Source organism: Peromyscus leucopus, chromosome 22, assembly GCF_004664715.2.
Source record: "Peromyscus leucopus breed LL Stock chromosome 22, UCI_PerLeu_2.1, whole genome shotgun sequence".
NCBI lineage: Eukaryota > Metazoa > Chordata > Mammalia > Rodentia > Cricetidae > Peromyscus > Peromyscus leucopus.
In genome coordinates this window covers 36,510,297-36,526,100 of record NC_051081.1, presented here as the reverse complement: position 1 = coordinate 36,526,100, position 15,804 = coordinate 36,510,297, and the positions used below count along the sequence as shown (strand labels likewise).

The 15,804-nt window shown below is 47.6% G+C and overlaps 1 protein-coding gene across 12 annotated transcripts in view; it reads right to left on the bottom strand.

The window, feature by feature from the left end:
• The window catches only part of Dtnb (dystrobrevin beta), a 215,318-nt gene extending 200,417 nt beyond the window's left edge, over window positions 1–14,901 (bottom strand). For 6 of the 12 annotated variants that reach the window (XM_028875041.2, XM_028875078.2, XM_028875037.2 and 3 more), the window contains exon 1: window positions 14,694–14,901. The gene's annotated coding sequence lies outside the window, so the exon portion shown is untranslated. Of the gene's footprint in view, window positions 1–14,418; window positions 14,517–14,693 lie in introns of those variants that run through there. The other 6 variants (XM_028875098.2, XM_037198109.1, XM_028875044.2 and 3 more) reach the window with 2 other exon arrangements.
• Window positions 14,902–15,804: the final 903 nt, after the last annotated feature.

Below are 15,804 nucleotides of genomic sequence, written 5' to 3'. Positions count from 1 at the left end.
CCAGGTTCAAGTCCCAGCACCCACATGGCATCTCACAACTGTCTGTAACTCCAGTTCCAGGAGATCCAACATCCCTCACACAGACATCCATACAGGCAAAACACCAATGCACATACAATAAAAATGAAGAAATCGTTAAGAAGAAAGAAGAAGAGGAGGAGGAGACGGCCAGACTTGCTTGTCAGCTGTGCTTTGGGAAGAGCGGAGTTGAATCAGCCAACACCTGCTGGAGCTGTGGAAAGGCTCTTGAGAGTGCTGAACGTGGAGGCCGAGTATATGCTGGTAAGAAAAGGTGTGTTGATTGACAGGGGCACTGGCTCATGGATGAGGATTTAATAAAATAAAAACATCTGGAGCCAATCCTGATGAGCTGTGGGGATGACTTATTTAAACCTGAAATGCAATGCTTAAATGACATCCTAGAGAGAATGAGCTGGAGATGCTGGAACCGCAAGACGGTTTTAGGGGAGATGTCAAAAGGGTTTCCTCCTCCTCCACACCGTCTACACTTTACCAAGTCCTTGCATCCTAGACTGGCAGCAGCTGCTCGGGGCCCCCTCCCCCCCACCCACCATCCCCAAGCTCTGGAGTCTATTTTGATTCCTTCAGGGCAGGTCTGAAACACTATAACCTACCAGCTGGAAACATTCTTACCCAATGGCTGGTGGAGACAGGACAGAAGGGCCACCGCCGCCTCACCCACCCCATGATACCTGTTTCACACTGGCTCCCGGGGGTCAGTGAGCACAAGCTACAGCTACTCTCCCACTAACACCATGGATCATTAACCCCTTATTTGCTGTCTTCTTGTTTCTATCTCACTCCTCTCTGTCTAACGGTTTTTCCTGGGATAACCTCCTGAACAAAAATGCTTGCATTCAAATCCCTGCCTAGAATCAGCTCCTGCAGACATTAAGATACCTGTTCATTTGACCAAGGTCGCGATTCCGATCACCTCAAGTGCAAACTTGTGGCTCACAAAAGCTAAGAGTGCCGTGGATTATTTCCCCAGGCAATGCTTCATGGGCATCATTATCCGCATCTCCGCTGTCAGGCTTTCAACAGATCTACACCCAACAAGGGCCGCCACCCGCCACAGCTGGCCATAAACCCTGCTGTTGAGGCAAGACCCTGAACATCAATACTGGCATGAATGTAAACACAGCTCTCTCCTTCCTTCCACTTGCTCTCCTGGAACTCTGCCTCTTCTCAGCCACCGTCTAAAGATAACCATATCTCTCTACCATCCTCTTCGCACACTGGCTCTCATTTCAAACCCTGCCATTTCCTTCCTCCCAGTCACTCTCACACTCACCCCCCCCCTTTTTTCCCATTTCTACTGCCAAAGCCTTCACCCAGATTAATGAACAAATGAAAGTCTATGACCTCCTGATCCCAGGACTCTCCACCCCCTTTTCCTGTACTTCATCCTGCAGACACACAAAGACACACGCCCCCCGGCTCTGTCCACACAAACCTGCCTGCTCCTCGGAGCATCCAGCCATCCTCTAAGGCAGGAGCTTCTTCCCACAAAAATTAAAGTCGTGATGCAGTCACTACAAAGTGTAAACGAAGACCAGGGCTCCAGCTGTGACACACAAGCAAAGCATCTCAAATCTAAAAGCTGAAACTCCAAGTTCCTAGACGAGGCCGTTTACTATTCTTGGCCCAAAGCCAAACCGAGGGAACAACTTTTTACACAGAACACCAAAAACAACAACTCATGAGAGAAAAAAACTTCTAAGTTGAATTTTATCAAAATGAACTATTCTGCAAAGTTATTATAAAAAAGGGGAAACAGGCAGGATGAAGAATCTTCAGGCCCGTGGCAGGGCTCTGTGAGTAAAAGCACCGGTGAGCTGAGTTTGATCCCCAGGATCCACATCCAAGCAGAGGAGAACTGAGTCCCGAGGGCTGTCCTCTGTCATCTAAATGCACACCACGGCACCAGTGGCCACACTCACATCACACACACAGATGAACAAATGCTTTTCCAAAGCACATACATAAGAAAGGTCTTCCATACAAATTTTAGAAATAAAGCTTAAAACTCAGTATCCAAAAAAAAAAAAAAACAGTCCAGCTGGGCGGCAGTGGCGCACGCCTTTAATCCCAGCACTCGGGAGGCAGAGGCAGGCGGATCTCTGTGAGTTCAAGGCCAGCCTGGGCTACAGGTACCAAAACTACACAGAGAAACTCTGTCTTGAAAAACAAAAACAAAAACAAAAAAAAAGTCCAATGAAAACACAGTCAACGGGCCAGCCAGCAGGATGGTTCAGTGGGTGAAAGTGTGTGCCACCAAACCTGACGACCTGAACTGGATCCCCGGGACCCACACGGTGGAAGAAGAGAGCCAGTTCCTGCAAGTTACCCTTTGACCTACACACACATACACACACACACATAATAAATACGCGTTTTCAAACGGCCAAAAGGTCTAATTAGATGCCTTGCCAAAGAAGATAGAGCGTAAGTAATAATGTGAAAACATGTTCAATACGTGTAAAATAACAAGTTAAAACAATAAAGAGATACCATGGCGTAGCTATTAAAAGGGCTAAAATTGAAGGAAAAAAAAAAAACCTGACAATACCAGATGTTGACAAGAATGGAGAGCAGAAGAAACTCCTGCCTATTACCAGACACCGGGCAAACAGTTGCACTAGAAGGCGGCAGGCAGTTTCCTACCATCTGACCCAGATGTCACATCGTGCTGTTTATCCAACTAAACTCAAATTTTACTTCACACAAAACCTCCATCCAAAAGTTCCTGTTTTGTTTTTACATAAAGTCTTGCTATGTAGCCCAGGCTAGCCTTGAGTTCACTATGTTGCCGAGGCTGGCCTTGAACACCGGCTATGCCTGTCTGTACTTCCCAAGGGCTGGGGTTACAGGCGTGTGCCACTACACCTGAGTAGTTTTAGTCTCTGTTTTCCCTCTGCCCTCCTCGTGCTGGGAATAAAGATGTGCTCCACCACAACCAGCCCCAGTCGGTGTGGTTTTGAGTTGACAAACCCTGGAGGCAACGGAGATGCCCTTCAACGGGTGGCTGGGTAGATAAAGTACAGTTCTTCCGAGAGTCATTCCTAAAGCAATGTCGTTCAGCAAAGAAAAAGAATGAAGTGCTGAGTCGGGAAATGATACAAAGGAAAAGCTTAAACACACGTGAAAAGTAGCAAAGGGAAAAAACGCCAATATCAAAACACCACATTCTGCGGTACCCCACACTCATGACCTAGAGAAAACAGGGTGTCAGAGACAGCAAACTGTCAGCGCGTGACTGAGTGTGGGGGTGATGGGAGGGTGCGTGGATGGGGCACACAGTGAGGTTATCCTACGTGTCGTGGTGAATTTTGTCTTTCATTCCTAGAGTAAAGAACTTCTAAGAATTTATCACTGAATTCATACAATGGTAGGTACTAAATTATCACAAAATTTCAATCATACTGAAAAAAATGTTCAATAAAGAACCAAGTATAGTGGCACACGCCTGTAACTCCAGCACTGGGAGGCAGAGGCAGGAGAATCAGGAGTTCAAGGACCAGCTCAGCGACACAAAGAATTTGAGGCCAGCCTGGACTACAAGAGATTGTTTCAAAAATAAATAAATACAGTCTTTCAGTTTATTTTGTTTTCAATTCTGCATGCTTAGCTTTAAAATATCACAAGGCCGGGCAGTGGTGGCGCATGCCTTTAATCCCAGCACTCGGGAGGCAGAGCCAGGCGGATCTCTGTGAGTTCAAGGCCAGCCTGGTCTACAGAACGAGATCCAGGACAGGCACCAAAACAACACTGAGAAACCCTGTCTCAAAAAACCTAAAAAAAGCCAGATGGTGGTGGCGCACGCCTTTAATCCCAGCACTCGGGAGGCAGAGGCAGGTGGATCTCTGTGAGTTCGAGACCAGCCTGATCCACAAAGTGAGTTCCAGGAAAGGCACAAAGCTACACAGAGAAACCCTGTCTCAAAAAACCAAAAAAAAAAAAAACCCTAAAAAAAAAAAGGAAAGAAAAAGGGAAATATCACAAACTGCCAGGTATGGGGGCGCGCGTCTTTAATACCAACACTCAGGTGGCACAGGCAGGCAGATCTTTGTGAGCTTAAATCAGCCTGGTCTACAGAGGTCAATCAGAGCTACACAGTAGGGTAAGACCTTGTCTCAAAAAAATACAGATAAAAATAAAAAATTTCGCTGGGTGGTGGTGGCACACTCCTTTAATCCCAGCACTTGGGAGGCAGCAGAGGCAGGCAGATCTATGTGAGTTCAAGGCTAGCCTGGTCTACAGAGCTAGTTCTAGGACAGCTGGGGCTACACAGAGAATCCCTGCCTCAAAAATAAATAAATAATAAATAAATTCACAAATAGTCCATAATATCATTACATCATCACAATACCACTTGAGGCATAATATACTCAACAGTGTACAAATAGCATTTTTAATAATTAGAGGGGGTTTGGGGGTTACTTTTGGCTGACTCTCATCAGTCGGATCATTGTTTCTGTATTTGGCATGTGACTGACAACCAGCCCATCACACAAACAGAAGCGACCTCCACGCTGCCTTTCCTCGCTCTGAGAGTAAGTATGCTTGCACTGCGGCCTCACTCTGCAGTGGACCAAACGCCACTCTGCTGCTTCTCGGCAGCAAATTTGGTAAGCCAGGGATCTAGTGAGCAGGGTTCCATTCCTTCCAATCAAATAATACAATCTGAAAGCCCACTGGGCCAGGCTGAAGTGAGCAGCGGTCTATCCAAATACTATTAACAGAGAAAACAGGAGAATCACCTACCCAGGCGGGGGGAGGGACTGCCACCGTCAGCTCCCATCCCCTAGCACATGGCACTGGGGCCAGTCATCAGACACACAGATGAAGTGTCAATGGACGGATTACATATTAATAAAACATAACTGCTTAATCTTCTTGTTACCCTGCCTACAGCACCCTTTCCTATGCCTGTCACTTCTCAATTCTGGAAGAAGTCGGGAGAGGGGGGGGACATAGACAGACGGACGGACAGACATGACAGCCAGGTGTGGCTTTGCCTATAATCTCAGCACTCAGGAGGCTGAGGCAAAAAGAATTCAAGGCCAGCCTGGAAATAAAGCAAGACTTGCCATGTCTTCAAAACAAACCAAAAAAAAAAAAAAAAAAAACCCTAAACTGAGAAATCCGGACTGTGCTTGATAGGCCCTAGGAGCAATCAGGACTGTGCATGTTAGAACTAGCTGAGGACACTGAGACCTAAGATTATGAAGCAATTACTTTAGGTAGCCAATAACGTGGCTGTAAAAGCCCTTCCTCTCCATCCCACGGTGCACGCCACCCTCTGCAAAAGAAGCAGGAGAAAATGAAAAAAGGAAAGAAATCACCAAGACAGCGGTGCCCTTGATGAGCCTGGGGGGGAGGGCAGCAAGAATCCTCCTCTGTTCTGTCCTAGGAAGACAGTGTGCTACAGAGTTGGACACTGTGTACAGGCAGAGGTTAAGTAATTGCCACAGCACACAGACTAATGCAGAGGGGGAGAATGCTTTGGAAATGTCTCCAGCACATCTCCGTCCTGCGCTAAGTGTTAAGTGAGCCTCCCTTGCCTTTGAATTGTTAGTTTCTTAACCTTTGTACCTCCGTCACATCAAAGCAATCAGGTACGGGGCTAGACAGCGGGCTCAGGCAGTGACGTGCTTGCCTGGAAAGCACCAAGGTCTGAGTTCATGGAACCCCGTGCTTAAAAAAAAACAAACCTAGGGGCTGGGTGGGGATAGCTCAGTGACCCCACTGGCCACACAACATGAGGACCGGGATTTGGATTCCCAGCACCCACACACATGTGAAATGGTCCTGGCAGCCTGCGCTCATCCAAGCACTCAGGAGGCAGAGATGGGGCTCCCCAGAGCAAGCTGACTCACTAGGTTAGATGAATCAGCAAGCTCTGGATTCAAGCGGGAGACCTGTCTGTGTAAGGCAGAGAAACACTCATGAAGACAACACACATATATGAACACACAGGCTCACACCACACACAGACACAGAAGCAAAAAAGGTAAGTAACTGAACCAGGTTGTTTGGTGACAAACAGCTACAATCCCAGTCCTGAGGAGGCAGACGGGCGGATCTGCTGTGCTCTCTTGGCCAGCCAGACTAGCCAGATGTGACAGCCTGCCAGTCAGAGGGGCTAACTCAGAAACCAAGGTGAATGGTACCCGAGGAACAATGCCTGAGGACATCCTCTGGCCGCCACATGCACCAGCACACACAAGCAAAGCAGAGGCGCGTGCGCGCACGCGCGCACACGTGCGCGCGCGCGCACACACACACACACACACACAGCACTGGGATATGGAAAACCAATGTGCAAATGCGCAGTCTCCTGAAGAAATCTGTCAAGATTCCCTGACTGTTCACGTGATATACAGGTGGGCCTAAGCTCAGACTGTTACTACTACAATCAAAACTACCTTTAATAAAACAACAACAACCACAAAACAAACAAACACATGGTGGCACACACCTTTAATCCCAGCACTTAGAAAGCAGAGGCAGATGGATCTCTGTGGGTTCGAGGCCAGCCTGGTCTACAGAGCAAGTTCCAGGAGAGCCAGGGCTGTTACACAGAAAAACCCTGTCCCAAAAAATAAAGAGAGAGAGAGAGAGAGAGAGAGAGAGAGAGAGAGAGAGAGAGAGAGAGAGAGAGAGAGAGAGAATAGATTAAATAAATAAATAAATAACCTAACCCCCTTGCTCATTTCGGAGAAAATTCTCAGATATCCTTCCTCTAATTCTTTTCTCTTTCAGATTAAAAGGAGTGCCAGGGAAAATAAATTTAAAACCTTCAATATCTTCTTGGAACAAATCTGAGAGTGTTCTCTGGGTTCCAATAAAAAAACATTCAGTAACATACTCTACATCTTCCCAGAGCTCTGAGCAGCTGAACTTAACCTCAGCGGCGCGATGCTGACTAGCAAACAAATCGTGTGAACTGTTCAGCACAATGCTTGGCACGACCTAAGTGCCTAATAAATGTCAGCTCTCGGGCACTCGGACAACAGTGCAGCTCAGTCACAAAGGTACCTGGGTATCACAGCATTTCAGTCCTCTCTTAATTTAGGGACAGTGTTAGTAATACACATAAAGATCCAGGGGCTGGAGATGCAGCTCATTTGGAGTGCTTGACCAACATGCAAGAAATGCTTACTGGGTTTGCTAGACCTGAGTTCCAATATCAACTCTGCATAAACCATGCTTAGTGGTTCAAATCAGTATTCCCAGAACTCAGGAGATAGAGGCAGAAGGATCAGAAGTTCAAGGTCATCCCCATCTACAGAGTGAGTTTGAGACCACACAGCTGTCTCTAAAAATTGCCAGGTATAGGGGCACACGCCTTTAATCCCAGCACTCGGGAGGCAGAAGCAGGTGGATCTCTGTGAGTTTGAGGCCAGCCTGGTCTACAGAGTGAGTTCCAGGACAGCCAGGGCTATACAAAGAAATCTTGTCTTAAAAAACAAACATATATATTATATATATATTTATATATATCCAAACATATAATTATTTAATATATATAAATATATATAAACCAAATATATACAAATAATTTAACATAACTGGGCAGAGTGCCACATGCCTGTAATGTTAGCACTTGGGTAGCTGAGGCAGGAGAACTGACATGAATTGAAGCCAGCCTGACTTTAAACAGTGAGTTCTAGACCAGCCAGTAATCACAAACTGAGACTCTGTTCAGAAACTTGTTTAAAACAAAGGAAAAATTAAATTGTAGACATGTCTTTCAATTAACTACAATACAAAGCGGTCCATCCCAATTCTCTTAAAGTTTTTTTTATTTTTCTTTGTATGTATATGGCTGTTTTGCACATGTATGTCTGTGCACCATGCACTTGCCCTGGGTCCACAGGGGCCAGAAGAGGGTACTGGATCCCTGAGACTGGGGTTACAGATGATGGTGAGCTACCATGCCGTGTTGGGAATCAAACTCGGGTCCTCTAGACGAGCTGCCAGTGCTCTTAACCACTGAGCCATCTCTCCAGCCCCAGCAGTCTACCCTATTTCTACCCATACTACAGAGAAAGAAAGAAAAAAGATCACTTCAACAAATGCCAAAAACAAGCCATTGATAAATTCAACATTCAAAAAAACAAGAATAGAAGGAACATCCTTAAATGGACAAGAAACATCAACCAAAAGCCTTCAGAAAACAGTACAGATACTAGTAAAACACTAAGTATCCATTTATCAAAGAAAAAAAAAATTTTAGTGCCCATTGTCAACTCTGGTACATGAAGGGACAAGGAGAAGACAGTGGTATGATCTTAAGATCAATTCAGACCTCTATTCAACATCAGAGACACCTCACTGAAACCCCTTCAAATCGAAGGGGAAAATGTAATAGAAATCAAAAGACAAAGCTTAAAAACAAGAAAAGCTTCCATTGGGATCAGAAACACAACAAGAGACATTAATTATGAGCAGGATGAAGCCATAGACTTGCGGGATTCTGAGTCCAGAACCTGCACCTCCTGCAGGGGAACAGGATTCCAAAGGAGGGTGGAGAATATGAGGCATTTAAACCAGACTCACTGCTGAAGGCCGGGGATAAGGCTGGAGCTGAAAAGAAACTTAAAATGCCACTGTCAGTCTCTGCGGAGAATGCAGATTACGTAATGCTACGCGTTGGGAAAAGTGGGAAGGTGCAAACAGACTCGTGACCAGGAAAGGAACCAGGACATGTATGTATGAGCATATCTAAATCAACTACCTCCGAGGACAGGACCCTTGATCCCCAAGTCATATCTGATTCTAGACTGGGCCCCCTGCAGGCCAGCTGAACACCTGAAATCCCAAATACAACATACAAAAGAGTGAGCACAGAAAAAGGAAAGAAAAAGACATGTAAGCCAGGTGGTGCTGGTGGTGGTGGTGGTGGTGGTGGTGGTGGTGGTGGTGGTGGTGGTGCACACCTTTAGTCCCAGCACTTGAGGCAGAGGCAGGTAGATCTCTGTGAGTTCAAGGCCAGCCTGGTCTACACAGTGGGTTCCAGTACAGCCAGGGCTATACAAAGAAACCCTGTCTTGAAAAACCAAAAAGAGAAGAAAAAGAAGATGAAGAAGAAGATTCAAAGTAGAATGAATCCATAAATCAAAACTTCAAATCAGGCGGGCAGTGGTGGCGCATGCCTTTAATCCCAGCACTCGGGAGGCAGAAGCAGGAAGATCTCTGTGAATTTGAGGCCAGCCTGGTCTACAGAGCGAGATCCAGGACAGGCACCAAAACTACACAGAGAAACCCTGTCTTCAAAAAAACAAAAACCTTCAAATTACACAAAGCGAAACCATGCTAAAAGCAAGCCATCAACAGCAGTAACTGAATATTAATTCATCCCAGATAGTGAGTTCACAGACAGCATGACAAGACTGACTTCTGTCGTGGAATGTTATTTGAAGAATTGTTACACTTGTTTATGCTGTGGATCATTTGTTTAATGATACAAAGATGTGTTGCATTATTTTATGTTGCATTTATTTAACTCTGTGAAGTTGTGCTACTTTGCCTTCTAAATAAAACACCTGATTGGTCTAATAAAGATCTGAACGGCCAATAGCAAGGCAGGAGAAAGTATAGGTGGGGCTAGCAGGCAGAGAGAATATATAGGAGGAGAAATCTGGGAGGAAAAGATCAAGGAGCAGGATAAGGAGGAGGACCCTAGGGGCCAGCCACCTGGTTACACAATAAGCCACAGAGTAAGAAGTAAAAAGAGGTATACAGAAGTAGAGAAAGGAAAAAGTGCAGAGGCAAAAGGTAGATGGGATAATTTAAAAGCTGGCAAGAAACAAGCCAAGCTAAGGCTAGGAATTTATAAGTAATAATAAGATTCTGTGTGATTTATTTGAGAGCTGGTTGGCGGGCCCTAATGAGCAAATGAGTGAAAAACAACCAACTACAAATATGACTATACATTCTGGGGCACTTGGACATAAACGTTAAAAAATATTGCCATTGCAAAATGATCACTTTGGAAGCCAGCTCAGCAGTCTCCTATAAACCCAAACATATATTTGATCTGGAATATCTGATCTAGTATTGCACTCCTAATTTATCCAAGTATGTCTAAAAAAACTTAAGCAGGCTGGAGAGATGGCTCAGAGATTAAGAGCACTGGCTGCTCTTCCAGAGGTCCTGAGTTCAATTCCCAGCATCCACATGGTGGCTCACAACCATCTGTAATGAGATCTGGTGCCCTCTTCTGTTGTACAGGCATACATGCAGACAGAACACTGTATATATAAATAAATAAATATTTAAAAAAAACTTGTATCTACAAAAAAAAAAAACCTGCACACAGAAGATTACAAGTTTTATTCAGAATTACCAAAAACTTTTGCTAGATGAATAAATTTTAAAAAATGGTATTTCTGGGGCTGGAGAGATGGCTCAGAGGTTAAGAGCACTGACTGCTGTTCCAGAGGTCCTGAGGTCAATTCCCAGCAACCACATGGTGGCTCACAACCATCTGTAATGAGATCTGGTGCCCTCTTCTGGCCTGCAGGGATACATGCTGTATACATAATAAATAAATAAATCTTTTTAAAAAATGGTATTTCTATTGAATGGAATATTATTTGTTGCTAAAAGGAATTAAGCCATCAGTCCATAAACAGATATAGAAGAACCATAAATACATATTGCTAAGTAAAAGAAACCAGGAAATATAATTCATAGCCTGAGATACAGAACATTTTTTCATTTTTTTGTTCTTTACTACACTTATCTGTGTGTATGTGAAGGTACCCACCCACATGCTGTATTAGGTGGCGGTCAGAGGACAACCCGCAGGGGTCAGTTCTTTTCCTCCACCAAGTGGGCTCCAGGAATTGAACTCAGGTCATCAGCACTGGTGACAGGTGCCTTCACCTGCTGAGTCACAGCACCAGCTTGAGAAATGTTTCTGAAAACACACACACACACACACACACACACACACACATACACACACACACACACACACATCTGGAGACACTTAGGAGAACTTTTTCATATACTTATGGCATTATAACACTAAATACTCTGTGTGTGTGTGTGTGTGTGTGTGTGTGTGTGTGTGTGTGTGTGTGTGTGTGTTAAAGAAAAGCCTTAGACTGGAAGGTGTATTTCCTTTCCATTCACTGAACAATTACCATTAAGGAAAAGAGGCTTGAATATACTAAACACGGTACACTACATACTACTAAGAAATCACACAGTAAAGACGACTTCGGGTAAAGCTCTGTGTTCCAACATGAAAAAAAACCTCAAAAATAATCCATCAGGGGGAAAAAAAAGAACCCAAAGAGCAACCTGGACAGTATGCTATAGTAAAATGCACAGAGAGGGCTGGAGATGAGTCCGTGAATAAAGTACTTGCCACAACACAAGCATAAGGATTGGAGTTCAAATCTCTAGACTCAACCCAGAAGCCATGCAGGTGGGGCAGCCGCCTGTAATACAGCAGCACCCTGGAGACAGACAGGGAATCACCAGAGCAGACTGGCTAGCTACACTAGCCACATTGGCCAGCTCCAGGCTCAGCAGGAGGCTGAATGTAATAAGAGAGCAACTGAGAATATCCAGTGTCAACTTTGGGCTTTCACAGGCATGTACACACATGTGCATGGATACCCATAGAGACACTCATATATACTACATACACATGCGCAAAAAAAGTACAATGCATAGGAAAAGGCTTGGGAAGGAAACAACAAACTAGTAACTGAAGTAGGAAAAGGAGGAGGTATGTCAAGGGGGTGTTTTTATTCTGAGTATTTTATAACCAAGGGTGCATTCTCAGCCACACGAACCACTGCAACTCCAGGAGTAGCCAGGCACAGAGACTCCAGTGCAAACGACAGCCCTAACACTGGACAGCAAACAACCAGCGCAACTAGAAACCACAGCTCTAATGCTGGCCTTGTGTAATTTGAAATAAGTAAAATGGGGCAGGGGGCTGTCCTCAAGACAGCATGAGTTCACCTTCTGGGGATACAAATGTATATATCTTGATTGGGATAGGTTACAAAGTAAACATGGTTTCCCTTTTTGTTGTTGGTGGTGGTGGTATCTTTTTTCTTGAAGGGTGGCTTTTGTTACTTTGTTTGCTTTTATTTTCCGTTGAAACAGTGTCTCCTTATGCAACCCTTGAGCTCACAGTGATCTGCTTCCAGAGGGCTGGGATTTAAGGGCATGTGCCATCACACCAGGCAACGGGTATGGTTTTTCAAAGCATCCAACTCAACAGGTAAAGCCTGCCCATTTTATCATATGTAAAGTATACATCAGGAAGGCATAGTAGCGCACACCTGTAACCCCAGCACACATGGGCAGGAGGACAGCCACAAGTTCAAAGTTAGTCAGGGCTACATAGAGAGAGCCTATCTTTTTTTTTGTTTGTTTGTTTTTTTTGTTTTTCAAGACAAGGTTTCTCTGTGTGTGAAGCCTTTGGTGCCTGTCCTGGATCTTGCTCTGTAGACCAGGCTGGCCTGGAATTCACAGAGCTCCACCTGCCTCTACCTCCAGAGTGCTGGGATTAATGGCATGGGCATGGGCCACCACCACCTGCCAGGAGACCCTATCTTAAAAAGAAAACAACAACAAAAAAGTTTGTTTTAACCAGGCAAAGTGATTCACATGGGAGACTAACAGGAGGAGAGCCACATGTTCAAGGTCAGCCTATCTGACTTGGCTACAGTAAGTATGATGAATACCAGGCCAGCTGGGTACAACATGACATTGTTTCAAAAAAAATGGGGTGGGGGGAGATGACATATTGATTTTGAAATAAATGTAAGTTAAATATCTAAAAATATTAGAAAAACCTGAAACAAGGCTCCCAAAATTGCAGAGCCACATAGGCACCCCAAAACAAAACTTACTAGACACTTAAGGTTGCACTCTGAAGTGTAGATACTAACTAAAATAAAATAAATTGATGCACTTCAAGGTCTACTATATATGTAATGCCAAACTTGGATTAATATTACTTTTTTTTTTAGCATGAGGAAACTAAGGCTCAGGTATGTTAACATCAAAGACGTGAAATAAATGCTAAATGGAAATCCTACAAACTCTAATATTTCAACCATAAGTGGAAATTCTGTCTCCCGGGCAAAACTCATTGAACATAAAGACCACTCCCCCCCACCCCCCACCCCCGCCAGCACCACCTTGAATACACACACCCCCTGCAGAGGCAGTTCCACTTATGTCTGATAAAAATCCTCAGAGAACTCACAAAAGGTCAAGTTTTAATTTGGCAAGCAAAGTAACCCAACAAGCACTGCGAGCCACGGGAAGGAAACAGCAGCCTGGGGCCGGAGAGTCCAACCACGGCGGAGGACAGAACTCAGCCCTTACAGAACTCACCTCAGAGCCAAGACCCACGAGGCAGAAGAGAAATTATCAAAGTGCTCTCTAGGCTAAAAGCACCGTCCATCCTTCTCAAAAGAGAAAGCCGATGAGAGAAGGACCACCAGAACCGGATCTCAAGCGACCACCCAAAGAACAAGCACCTGGTGCCCAACATGTAAGATCCACGTGGATGTAGCCGAGTGGCCACAAACCACCAAAGTCTGCCACCCAGGCCACTGTTTTAACCTGCCCAGCGCCTAAAACCCTGGGTTACCAAAGTTGGCAAAAAGAGAATCTGAGGACCAAAAGAAGTCCACCAACCATCCCTAACTCTAGAGACCGACACTACTCCCTATAAAATGTACCAAACCCCTGCTTCCTCCATTCACGCACACAGTGGGCATCCACTGCAAAGACTATTGGGATCCAGGCCACATGCTGGGGATGGAGCAGAAAACAGGCACGGAGCTTAATTCTCGTTGGGAAGGCAAGATTCGTTTTCAAATTTCCCTTTCCCTCTCTTTTAAGACCCTTCCAACCTCTTCCCAATAGCTACCTCCCAACCAGCTACCCTCACTTTCTCCACAAACCAAGCAACTTACGCCTCCAATTTCCCAGGGCTGGGGGAAAAGACTTAAAGAGACCCGAAGTGCACAGAAGAAGAGACGTGAGATTGAGCGCTTTCCATTTTATATGCATACTTTCACAGCCCAACTGTCAGCACTTCAACAGCAAATGATGGCTGGGAGTGACTAAGTCGTGACCCCGGTGCTGACCGCGGTTGTCTCCTGCTCCGGAGCTAATCAATAAACGCTTGCAGAGAATGCTGGAAAGTCTCCCTGATTCCCCAAGGCCTGGCACGGGCATTGAACCGTAAGCAGTCGTCAGCTGCATCCTCCCTCTTCCCGGGACACTGTGCCCATCACAGGGTGACCTGGGTGGACAGGTTCGTCTGCCGGGAGACATCGGGGGGTGGGAGGGTGATCTGGAATGAAGTCCCTTCCCTCTGCCAGGGCCTGCCTGCCTCACCTGCCCTCTGCCAGGACCTGCCGCCTTCGCCCCCTTCAGCACCTAACGCCGAGCCTCCTCCTGGGCGAGCCGGGCTCGGGCTGCATCAGCAGGCGCGCGCAGCCCGGCTCTGCGCCCCACCGCCGCCGCCGTGCGCGCGGGTGGCCCCGGGACCCGTCTCCCCGCCTCCCCAGCCCGGCGCGCTGTCTCCCAAGGGTCGCAGCTCCACGGCCGCGCGCGCCCCGCCACCCCGCAGGCTCCCCCGCTCGCTCCTCCAGCCCCAGCGGACTCCCCACCTGGCTCACTTCCCGGCCGGAGCGGAGTGGGGGGGGGGGGCGTCGCGCGTGCGGCTCTCCGGCGGGCCGCAGCCTCCTCCGGCCCGGCCCCCTCGACTCGGGCGGCCGAAGCAGCGGCAGCGGCGGAGGCGACGGCGCCCGCTCAGGCCCCGGAGCCGCCCCCGCGGTGAACGTTCCCGGCGCCGCCGGCTCGCGCCGCTTCCCCGCCCGGCACGCGCAGCGAGCCCGCCCCCGGCGGCGAGGGCGCGAGGGCGCGAGGGCGCGAGGGCGAGGGCGGGCGAGCGAGCGCGCGCGGAGGGCGGGCGGGCGGGCAAGTGGGCGGAGCGGGCGGAGGGGCGGGGCGGAGGGGCGGGGCTTCCGCCGCGAGAGGGGGAGGGGAGGCGGCCGGGTGCCCTCCCGCGGGTTCGCGCGCCCCCTCCGGGCCTCTGCGGGGCGCCGGGCGCCGAGGTGGAGGCGCGCTTGCACGCCACAGGTAGCTGCTCTGCCCCGCGGCTGGATGCCGCGCCGACGTGACTGCACCGTAAGGAATGCAAAAGGAACACCCGGTGAATGATTCACCCCGGCGCCTCGAGCGCGGGGTCCTGCCCCGAGTGACTTTCCACGTTGACTCAGCAGGCTCGCTTGAGCACTGACTCCGTGCCTGGTGCGCCGCCGTGGGCACGCTCGGGGTCACGGCCCCTGGTCCCCAAGAGCGCGGAACTTAAGGGGAAGAGCAGCCTTGCGAACGACCGAGCCCAGTCACCTGCGCAAAGCCAAGCCACAGCCACAGCCGGATGCTGGGAGAGGATGAGGAGGAACGGATTACTTCCGCTTAGTTGCGCAGTGGTTGCTGAAAGGGGGAACATGAAGACATTAAACAGCTTGGGCAAAGGCGCAGGAACGGCAAAGCTTTACCAGCCAGCTCATATTACCACTTTTTAAAAGGATTTATTTGTTTTTCTGTTATGTGTATGAGTGTTTGGCCTACGAGTATGTGTGCACCACTTGTGTCTCCAAAACGGCCAGACGAGTGTGTTGGATCCCCTAGAACTGTGAGCTGCCATGTGCGTGCTGGGAAATATACCCAGGTCCTCTGCTAACATCCAAGTGATCTTAGCTGCTGAGCTCTCGG